The 12,339-nt window shown below is 38.3% G+C and overlaps 1 protein-coding gene and 1 pseudogene across 3 annotated transcripts in view; one reads left to right on the top strand and one right to left on the bottom strand.

Annotated features, from left to right (window-relative positions):
• Positions 1-12,339, top strand: part of PCCA (propionyl CoA carboxylase, alpha polypeptide) — a 577,332-nt gene that overhangs the window by 433,594 nt on the left and 131,399 nt on the right. The window lies entirely within an intron of this gene.
• LOC102866244 lies at positions 7,022-9,010 on the bottom strand (annotated as a pseudogene).

Genomic DNA, 12,339 nt, shown 5'->3' on the forward strand with positions numbered 1-12,339 from the left:
TCAATATTTTTGTGTCATTTAATAGTTTTTAAGCTATATCATGAGGTCCTATTAAAGAGATCTCATATGACATCAGGATTAGTGGAAGACCTTCATTATGCAGATGATACAACCTTGCTTACTCAAAGTAAGAGGACCTGAAACTCTCGCCTCAGAGGATCAAAGGCTATAGCCTTCAGTATGGATTGTATCTCAACATCAAGAAAGCAAAAATTCTCACCACCAGACTGATAGACAACCTCTTGATAGACAGAGATAAGATTGAAACAACTTTATCTTAGTTGGATCCACAATCAGTATCAGCAGACAGATCAGGAGACATTGCACTGTGAAAGTCTGCATTCAGGGACCTCTCCAAATTATTGGGAATAATGGTGGCTTTATTCAGGCCATGGTCTTTTCAGTCACTTGCTATTCTGCTGAGAGCGGGCAGTATGAATAAAGATAACAGAAAAATAATTGATGCCTTTCCACTGTGGTGTTGGAGAATAGTGCTGAAAATCCCATGGACCATCAAAAGAAGAAGCAGGTAAGTCTTGAAGAAGGTGCAGTCAGAGTGCTCCTTGGAGGCAACGATGATAAAGCTTTATGTCAGGCTTGTTACTAGGAGAGGCTATTCTTTGGAGAGGAGCATCATGCTTAGGAAGATAAAGGGACAGTGAAAGAGAGGGAGACCTTCAACCAGGTGGATTGACATGTTGGCTGCAGCAATGGGCACCAGTGTGTTAGAGATTATGAGGTTGGCACAGGATAGGACAGGGTTCAGATTTGCTCATAGGGTCACTGTGAGTCATACTCAACGCAACAGCACCTAACAATAACAACAACATTATTAGTCAGGAACTAATGTTTTCTTTCTAAAAATGAAGTATAATTTGGTCAATATATTAATGTTTATACCTACAAAGCTATATACTTTATTGGAATTTGAAAATATTTATCTTTCTTGATTTTAAAAATCATAAACACAATATCTTATAAAAATTTCTTTTAAATAATGGACTATACATGTTCTACTTTTATATATATAGAACACACATATGACAAAGAAAATCCACATGGCAAATAAAAGGCATTTCTTACAGCTGTTGATTTCCCAAATTTTTATTATTTTTGGAAATGCTATTTGGGAAATATTTTATCTTTGAATCTTACATTCCCAGTGTTGACTAAAGTTAAAAAACACATGCTTATGACAGTGAGAGCTATAATATTTTAAATTGTCCTGTGAGGTAATTCTGGGAAGTGCTTTTGTATGCGTTTGTATTTTAATGGTTAAGGATGTAAGTAATATCTCTCAAATGTCAAACTGGTTTAGGGTGTGTACTCTCTTTTCCCCTTTTTTCCTTACGTAGATAGGAAAATAGAATGTTCCAAACAACTCATGGAAAATATTTCACATGAGTGCTGTTTGTATCTAAAATGCAGCTAAATATCTTTAATGGAATAGAAAAAATAGGAGATTATTAACTGTGGGAAAATTATTTTTTGAGTAAGAAATAAAGTGGTTTTCAGCTATTGCTTTATACATCACAGTATTAAAATTTTTTTAAAAAATCACAATATTCTTTTAAAAAAAAAATTATTCTGATTTATTTACAGTTTGGATCCATTGTTTTTCATAAAAGATCCTTCTCAGTTCCTTTCCCCCCCCCATCATCACACTATTTTTTATGAGTAATTTTTTTTTAATTAAACGGGCCTATTTGAGAGGAAGTTTCTGAAAAGTAAAACATGTTGAAATTTATTCATTTATTCTGTTCATTTCACATCACAGTGAATAAGGATGACTGAAGAAGAATTGAGCTGTGGTGTTGAAAAAGAGCACTGACTATTCCATGGATGGCCAAGAGAAGGAACAAATATGTCTTGAAGATAATGCAGCCGAGTATTCCTTGGAAGCAATAATGATGAGGCTTTGCCTCATGTACTTTTGGCATGCTGCTAAGATGGACTATTCCTTGGAGAGGGTCATAATGCTAGGAAGGGTGGAAGATTGGCAAAGGAGAGGATGATCCTCAACCAGATGAACTGACATAGTGACTGCCGCAGTGGGCAGGAAATGTGTCTGAAAGGGTGAGGATGGCACAGACTAGAACAGGGTTCAGATTTTTTTGTTAATAGAGTTGCTATGAGTTGTAGTCAACTTGACAGCACCTAACAACATCATATATACATCAGAAAGGAGGACTAGAGTTGAATTTCTTTCCATTGTCATTCCAGGTTACTGTTCCTTTCATTCTATAGAAACTCTTTGTTGTTTGAGACTCACATTACTGATATTGGCAAACTTCAAGTCATCTATAGAAGAAGCATTCAGATCATGTTCTGTATACCAAACTTACATTTTCTGTCCTATAATTGTAGTTATTCACCCCTTCATTTTTCCATCATTTCTAAAAATGTCAGTTAATGCAGCCTCTTACTTTGTTTATGGCTACTTCAAAGCAATTGAATATTGGTAGAAAAATTCATATACCAAGGACCGATTCATATCATTATATGTGTCTAGCTCTAGCAAGCATTCAACATTTATAAGTACTGTTTCTCTAATAAACTTGCTCCTTCACATTTTCTTTACAGTTTAATATTTTTATTGCTGTCATCATACATTGAGAATATATCCTTTCTCCATACCTATTCACTCTTTATGCTGAGTAAATAATTCAAGAAGCTAGACTATGTAAAATATTCAAAAAGAATATGGTGTCAGGATTGGAGGAAGACTCATCATCAACCTGCAATATTTAGATGATACAAACCTGAAAGTAAAGAAATAATCAAAAGATCAAAGACCCCTGTCTTCAATATGGATTATATCTCTAATTCAAGGAAACAGAAATCCTTACCACTAATCCAGTAGGCTATATAGATGGAGACAAAGTTGAAGTATCAATGATTTGATTTGTCTTGGACCAAAATCATATCAATGGTAGAAACACTCAAGAAATCAAAAGATGTTTTGCATTTGGGAAATCTACTGTCAGTGACTTATTCATAGTTCTAAAGAACAAAATTACCAGTTTAAGGATCTGATCCAAGCCATGATATTTTCAGTTGCTTCCTAGAGCATCTGAAAATTGGACCACGAATAAAGAAAACCAGAAAAGAATCCATGCCTTTGAATTATGATTTTGGCAAAGAGGATTGAATATCCCACAAACTGTCAAAAGAACAAACAAATTTAGAGGAAATGCAACCAGGTTAATCCTTACAGGCAAGGATGATGGAACTTTGTCTCATGTACTTTGATCATACTGTCAGGAGTGGTCAGTTCTTGGAAACAGACATGACGGGAAAGGTACAGGTCGAGGGGAAGAGATGCCATGTTGACAAAAGAGAAGAATACCTTCAAGAAAATGGATTGACACAGTGACTTCAACAATGGGCTTAAGCATGGTGGAGATCCTGGGAATAGCGCAGAATAAAGTTCAGATCCATCATTCATATAATTGCTATGAGTCATTCCAACTAGATGGCACCTACCAACAACAACAACATTCACACTCTCACATTCCTTCTATGGTTCATAGTACTTTTGAATATTCCTCTATTTTACTTCCAGTACCCTTGTCCTCCTTCCATAATTTCTATCCTTGTTTCCATCTAATTAATAGTCCAAACCATAGCCAATGATTTTTTTAGAACCATAAATTTGATGGTGACATTTTCCAATTGAAACGGTTTCATTTCCTTTGGCTAGTAGACTCTGAGTGCTGTTTCCGTCTTTGTTTTTATGTCCCAAACATTGGCTTCAAGGATTTTGTATGTGTTATTTTCTCCATAACACTCTCTTCTTCACCCATTATGAGCACATTAATACTTACTCTTTGACTCTTTAAGTATCACCTTTTAATAGTGATTTTCCTTTGTATTTTAATCTTAATTAGATTCCCTCCGTCTTCCTCTGGTAAGAAGATAGAGTGCAGTCCCAAAGGCATGCAATTTGAATCCACTAGATACTCAAAGGAATAAGGTTGGGCAGTCTCCTCTCATGCAATTTAACTGCCTCTAAAAACCTGCAGGAGGGTCAGCTATGAGTAGGTTCCCATTTGAGGGCACACAACAATAACAACAAGGCATAATTAAAATGACAAAGAGAGAATTTTAACATCACGGAAAAATTTTTGTTCTGAATAAATAAAGATTTATGTGGACTGTTATGATGAAAAGTGTGTGTTAAGAAAATAGGCATAGAACCCTTGTTCTAGAACCTCAGAGAAAGGAGAAGCAGTTTGTTAAGAGATATGTTGGTCAGGCACAGGTGCTATTAAAAGGAGGGTGTATTGTGGTGAAACTCTGTCCCACATAATTTGAGCATGTTGTCTTGGAGGGATCAGTCCTTTGAAAAGAACATCTTACTTAGACAGGTGAGGGCCCATGTAAGAGAGAAAGACCATCAATAAGATGCATTGACAGACACTGTGACTGTAACAATGGGCTCAAGTATTTTTGAGATGGTAAGGGGGATGTCTGATTCAAATGTTTGTGTGTTCCATTTTTTTCCTTAAGAATCTCCAGTTTTCCTATATTCTTCTCACATTACACGTTCCAGTCATTAGAGTCTGTTTGTAACTGTTCCTCTTCTTTTGTGATTCCAAACATAAAGGCTCAGCCTCCAGTACCATATCTGCTAGTCTAACCTAAATGTACTGTTTTGTACATAGGTTTTTCGAAGACCTGTTATTCTTTAAGTGGATGGCCAGGCCTTCTCCCTAGTCTGACTTTGGGAGCTTAGCTTTAGAGCAGTATTTGACAGACAAGCATTTTACTCAAACGAGCTGATGAGAGTATGCAAAATAACATAAGGTATTGGTCCTGGAGACCCACCCCTGCTAGCCCCTCTGGCTTCAATTCCCTCTCCTTGCCCCTCTGGCACCTCCCATCCCCTCTGGGTTTATGCCTCAGACCTTTCACCCTCTCTGTCCTGACATTTCCCCTCCACTCCCCTGTGATACTGGTGCTCTGGTGAAGGGATGGCAGGACAGTGTTTGCATGGAGAGGTCCGATGCCAGGAGGGGTCCGGTGGCAGGAGTTGTCCAGCAGTAGGAGGGGCCTGGGTGCTTTTTTCTTACTTTTTCATAGTACTTTATAATATGTCTGTAATTTTACTGCTCATTTATGTAAAGATATTCTATGCATTTCAACATACATGTAATTTTTGTTGTACTGAATTTTAATTTTTACAAATGGCATCTTGTATATACTATGTATTCTGTATTTTCTTGAAGGTAGCTTCATATCAGTATGTATAGGGGGTCCCTAGTTCTTAAGAAGGAATCTAAATTTGCCCATGCTAGTGAAGACATTGGGTGCTCTAGTGGCCTTGTGGTAAGCAGTTGCACAGTTTGAATCTACCAGCTGGTTCATGGGAGAAAGATGGGCCATCTCCTCTCATGAGATTTACTACCTCTGAAAACCTGCTGGAGTGTCTCCTGTGGTTTGATTCTGGCTTGATGTTACACAACAAATATGGTGAAGATATAATTTATATAATAAACTTGAGGTATATCTTCACTGGATGTATGATTTCAAAGCCGTGCTTTCTTACTTTTATTTAAACCACATTGCCCTGAGGTCTTCTGTATTGGTGTTACTCTCTAGAAATTAAATTAGAAATAACTTTATGAGGTCGTTTTGGTTTTTTCCTTTCCTTTCTTACATTTCATTTCTTGTCTTTAGTACCTACATAATTCATTCTTAAGTCTTAAATGCTTAATGTTTATTATCAGTCTACAAATTTAAATCTTTAAACAATTTTTAACCTCTCCTGTCTTTGAATTTATAGTCCTTCTGTTTTTGCTTTTTAAGCCATCCTGAAGAATATCACTACATATTGTGTATTCTTTGAGTTTTATGTCTCTTTTCAGAGCTAATTGCTTCCCTGTAAATTGTTTTTATATTGTTGGTGTTTTCCATTTTGTTTTATGTTTTCTTAGGGCATATTCTTCATGTTCTTGTCTTTACCCATACCCCTTTAGTCACATTTATTCTATTTTTGGTTGCTTCTCATTGTGACTGTTATCTCTCTTGTTATTTTTCCTCTTTTTATTTTCCTACTTCATCTTCCACTTGATTTTCCTTTTCTTCTGTTCTATAATCTCTTCTTTGAACCTTCTTTTACTTCTTTCAGCTTATTTTGTAAAAGGGGGAGATTTATTTCCTAATTTAATATGAAACTTTGGAGAACTATTTGAACTCTCCTTGTTTTTCTGTGAGTCAAAGCTTCACCTCAAATACTTGGGCATGTTGTTAGGAGGAGCGATTCCCTGGAAAGGGACATGATGCCTGGAAAGATGGAGAGACAGCAAAAGAGAGCAGGATGGACTGACATAGTGACTTCGGTGGTAGACTCAAACATGTTAGAGATTATGAGAATGGGGCAAGATAGGACAATGTTCGGATCTCTTATTCGTGGAGTTACTGAGTCATACTTGACTCTACACAAAACAACAACAATACTTCTGTATTTTATGATCTTAATTTGCCATTTTTCTTTAGAAAGCTAGATTTATATATTGTTTACAAATATCCCAATATCAATTGCTTTCTGATTACTGTTCATGTTTTAATAGAGAAAATTGATTCTAAACTTGTGTAAGGTTTAAGATTGTTAGTTGAATACCTTCGCACCAATCTCATACTTTTCTCCAAAGATTCGATTATCTTCAGTTTTTAGCATTGAAAAACAGTGTAGTTATTCGTAAAATTCCTGTGTTGAATTATGATATGCCACGTCAGTTCTACTTCTGCTCTTTAATCACTCTTGACTAAAGAGATAGATATGGCTGGGGGTTGGGGGGGAGATAGATATAAACAGTATAAATGGCAGAGCCATAAGAATTCTTCAGTTCTCTCCTATCTATCATGATGCTACTTGTTGGTCCAGTGGTGAGGCTTTCCCCCACCTCCCACCCCAGAACTCCAGAGCTTTATTGGAAATGGAGTTGAGTACTGGAGAACTCTCTCTCCAGTCTGTCTTCTGTACCCTTTTCCTCCCAAGACCTACCTCCAGGAGAGGTTAGCCCAGGTCATCATGAAAGAGGAACCTGGGAGTGCAATGGGACAGTGGTTTCCTCCACATGCCATTGAAACGCTGCCAGCTGGCACCAGTGGAATACTTTTGGTAGAAGGGGTGAGACATTGAGCTCTCATCTTCAAGGTCCTCCATGTTTACATCTTGGGGGTTGGGGTGGGAGGACTTTGGTCTTTCAGCATTTGGGCCGTGGTTCATTAGTCCTGGATGGCTTTGAGGGGTTTTCCACTGCTATGACTACCTTTTCTTTCTGGGTAAGCTGGATTTACTGAAGAAGCTTCCTCCGCTTTTTACATGACAGATTAATAATGTTGGCACAGACACTGGACGAGTGCTTCTTGAACTGGTGCTGCGTGATCTGTCCTTTGTCACAGCCCTGACCACCCAGTGCTTCAGTCGTCTCTCCAGGTTCCGCACATGGTGTTGCTTGAACAGCTTCTTCAGCTCCATTCAGGGTTGGTTGATTTTTCCCACTGGGAGCCTCCAAGGCTGTGCCCTGATTTCTCCATTTTCTTGTTATGGCTATGCAATCCATATTGAAGGCTGCAGTGTTTAACCTTCTTCATCAAGTGCTTCAAGTACTCCTCACTTTCATTATGTAGTGTTGTGTCATCTCTATAATGAAGATTATTTATGAGTCTTCTTTCTAATCCTGATGCCACATTCCTCTTCATAGAGTCCAGTTTATTAAATCATTTGCTCAGCATACGGATTAAATAGGTATAGAGAAAGGATACAGCTCTGACACACATCTTTCCTAATTTTAAACCCTGCAGTGTTTTCTTGTTCTGTTCACACAATAGCCTCTTGGTTTAGGTATAGGCTTTACATGATCACTATTAAGTGTTTTTGGATTCCTGTTGTTCTCAATGTTAACCATAATTTATTATGATCCACGTAGTCAAATGCCTTTGCATAATCAATAAAGCAGAAGTAGACATTCAGTTGGTATACTTTAATTTCACCCAGGATCCACTAGTAATGATATCCCTAGTGCCACAGCCTCTCTAAACCCATCTTGATCTTCTGTCAGTTCTCTGTGTTCTGTTCTAGCCATTTAAAAATTATTTTTCACAATATTTTGCTTGTATGTGATATTAATGATATTATTTTATAATTTCAACATTCTATTGGATTCTCTTTCTTAGGAACAAATAATAATCTCTTCCAGACAGTTGGCCAGGCAGCTGTCATCTATTTCCTGACATAGACTGGTGAACACATCCATGACTGCATCTATTAGTTTAAATATCTCTGTAGGTATTGCGTTGAATCCTGGGACCTTCTTTTTTAGCAATGTCTCAGTGCAGCTTGAACTTCTTCCTTCATTACCTTTGGGTTTTGATCATATGGTACTTCCTGAAATATTCCATTCTTTTTTTGTATCATTATTCTGTATATTCCTCATCATCTTTTGATGCTTCCTGGATCACTCAAGCTTTTGCCTTTAGCATCTCTCAGTATTGCAACTTGAGGCTTGAATTTGTTTTTCAGTTTTTTCAGCTTGAAAACTGCCAAGTTATTCCCATTTTAATTCTCAAATTCCAGTTCTTCATATGTTCTGTTATAATAATCCTTCTAATAACATAAGACAAAAACTTCTTTCGCTGCCATTTGAAATCTGTTCACTTTTTCACTTAAACATCTCTTACCTTTGTTTGGCTTCTTAACTCCTGTATGCAATTTTCAGAGTCTTTTCTGATACCCATTTTTTTTCTTTCTTCTCAATCTTTATAATGACTTTTAGCTCTCTTCATAGATGATATTCTTGCATCCTACAGCTCATATGATATTTGATCATTGATCATTGATATTTAATGCTTCAAACCTATTCTTAAGATGATTTTTAAATTCAGGTGGGATAGATTCAAGACATATTTGTTTCTAATGGATTTCTTCCAAATTTTCCTCAGCCTCAATTTGAACTTTTACATTAATAATTGGTAATCTGTTCCACAGGCAGAATTTGGCCATGTTTTGGCCAATGATATTGATCTTCTCCAATGATTCTGTTCACAGATATGGTAAATCTGATTCCTATGTAGTCCATCAGGTGAGGGCCATGTAGCCATCAGAGGAAAGTCATGTGTAAAGTCTCCATTTGTGGGTTGGTTTTATTGTTTTTTTAAAAAGGTATTTGCAATGAATACCTCATTGAATGTACAAAATTCGATCATTCCAGTTTTGGTCTCATTTTTGTCACCAAGTCTATACTTTCTAACTAACTTTCCTTCCTCATGGTTTTCAACTTTTGCATTCCAATCACCAGTTATCCTTAGCACATCTAAATTGCTTGTTTGATCAATTTCATACTATAAACTTTGGTAAAAAAATCTTTAATTTCCTCCATTATAACTTTAGATGCTGGTGCAAAAATTTGAAAAATAGTCATATTAAAACTTAGGGACATTTTCCTAGCAGAGGCCATTTCTTGCAGAACAACATCATTCTTCCAAAGGTGGAGGGATGGCAGAAGAAAGGAAAACCTTCAACCGAGTGGATTGACACAGGGATTGCCACAATGGGCTCGAGTGTCTCTAAGATTGTGAAGTTATTGTCAGATATGTTGTTCATAGGGTCACTATGAATCATATGCAGCTCAGTAGCACCTAAGAATAACCTAACAACATATGAACAGGTCTTTCTTGTATGTGTATGGATAATATTCTATCATTTACAATATTAACTTCAGGATGTTGTTGTTATGTGCTGGCGAATTGTCTGCAGCTCAGAGTGACTCTGTGTACAACAGCCCTAAACCCTGCTCTATTCTATGCCAATCTTCTCTGACATACTTACCTCCATTTCCCCAGTCACTGAATCAATCCATTTCATCTAGTGTCTTCCTCTCTTGGGCTCTTCCTCTACCCTCCCAAGCATAACGTGTCCCCCCCCCCAAGGACAGATCCCTCCTTGCAACAAGGCCAGAGTATGTCAAATGAAGCTTCAGAAGCCTTACCTTCAAGGAGCAGCTTGGTCTCACCCTCTCTAGGACAAAACTGTTTGTTCTCTTAGCAGTCCATGGTGTATTCAATACTCTTCTCCAGGACCACAGTTCAAGGGCATCCATTCTCCTTCTGTCATCCCTAGTCGTTGTCTAGCTTTCTGATGGATAGCAAGTAATTGCAAAGACTATGGCTTGGAAAGCAGGGAATACCAGAGGAATGTATATCTGTGTTTTATTCATTATGCAAAGGCCTTTGACTGTGTGGATCATAACAAACTGTGGCTGACTCTGAGAAGAATAGGAATCCCAGAACACTTGATCGTGCTAATGAGAAACCTATACTTGGACCAAGAGGCAGTCATCAGAACAGAGCAAGGAAACACTGCATGGTTCAAAATTGGGAAGGGCGTACGCCAGGGATGTGTCCTATCTCCATGCCTTTTCAACCTGTATGCAGAACAGATTTTCCAGGAGGCTGGGCTCTATGAGGAGAAGTGTAGCATCAGGATTGGTGGAAAATCTATCAATAATCTGCGATATGCAGATGACACAACCCTGCTCACTGAAACTGAGGAGGACCTGAAGCACTTGCTGCAGAGGGTCAAGGACTGCAGCCTCCCATATGTAGTGAGGCTCAATGTCAAGAAGACAAAGATTCTCACCACTGGACCAATTGGCAGCATCAGGATGGATGGTGAAGAGATTGAGATTGTACACAGCTTTAGTTTGCTTGGCTCCACAGTCAACACTCTCGGCACCAGTAGCCAGGAAATGAAAAGACATATTGTGATGGGAAAGCCTGCTGTTAGGGACCTCTCCAAAGTACTGAAGAGCAGTGGTGTCTCTCTGGAGATTAAGGTGCATCTGATACAGGCCATGGTCTTTGCTATCACTTGTTATGCATCAGAGAGTTGGACAGTGACTGAGGAGGATAGAAGGAGAATTGATGCCTTTGAACCGTGGTGCTGGAGAAGAGTATTGAAGGTAGCATGGACTGCTAGGAAAACAAACAGATTCATCCTGGAAAGAGTTAAACTGGGCAGCTCCCTGGAGGCAAGGATTCTGAGGCTCCCTCTAACATACTTTGGACATGTTGTAAGGAGGGACCAGTCCTTGGAGAGGGACATCATGCTTGGTGGGGTAGGGTGACAGCACAGGAGGGGAAGGCCCTCTGTGAGGTGGATTGATTCAGTGACTGGGGTAATCGTGATGGGCGTATCGGAGACAGTGCGATTGGCACAGGACAGAGCAGAGTTTAGGGCTGTTGTACATAGGGTCACTATGAGTCTCAAGCTACTTGATGACATGTAACAACAATATGGCTTGGATCAGGTGCACCTCAGTCTCCAGACTGGCATCGTTGCTCCTCAGTGCTTTGGAAAGATCTTGTCTTTTTAAATATGACATTATGATAGATTGAGAAAAGTTTGAAATTGTCAATTTATCTTATTTGGATCTACAATAACACCTTTGGTATCAGCAGTCAGAAGATTAGATGTATTGCACTGGGCAAGTCTACAATCAGGGACCTCTCCATATTATTGAGAAGCAGTGATGTCAGTTTGAGGACTAGAGTGCACCTGATTCAGGCCAGATTGTCCCAAGAAATCTGGAGGACAATTACCTGGCCATCTGATTGGAAGAGATCCATATTTATTCTCTTTACAAAAAAATGGTGATCTGACAGAGTGTGGAAATTATCTAACAATATCATTAATATCACATACATGCAAGGTCCTACTGAAAATTATCCAAAAAACAACTTGAACTGTCAGATGTGCAGGCTGGGTTTAGAAGAGCCTGTGGCACTAGGGACGTTATAGCCAATGTTGGATAGATCTCAACTGAAAGCAGAGAGTGTCAGAGGTATAACTTTCTGTGTTTCATTGATTATGCAAAAGCATTTAACTGTATGGATCACAACAAACTATGCATAACTTTGAGAACAGTGGGAATCACAGAACACTTGCTTGTGTTTATGTGAAACCTTTACTTGGACCAAGAGGCATTCATCAGAATGGAGCAAGGAAACACTGTGTGGTTCAAAATCAGGAAAAATATACACCAGGCATGCATCCTATCTCTGTATCTTCTCAATCTATATGTAAAACAAGTCACCCAGGAAGTTGGACTTTATGGAGAGAAATATGACTTCAGGATTGGAGGAAGACTCATCAACAGCCTTCATTATGGAGATAACACAACCTTGCTTAATGTAAGTGATGAGGATCTGAGGCATTTGCTGCAAAAGGTCAAGGACTGTAGCCTTCAGTATGGATTGAAGCTCAACAATCAACACTTTTCGTACCCCTAGCCAAGAAATCAAAAGACATCAATTGTATTGGGAAAATCTACC

Source organism: Elephantulus edwardii, unplaced genomic scaffold, assembly GCF_000299155.1.
Source record: "Elephantulus edwardii isolate Elephantulus edwardi_28Jun2011 unplaced genomic scaffold, EleEdw1.0 scaffold00003, whole genome shotgun sequence".
Lineage (NCBI taxonomy): Eukaryota > Metazoa > Chordata > Mammalia > Macroscelidea > Macroscelididae > Elephantulus > Elephantulus edwardii.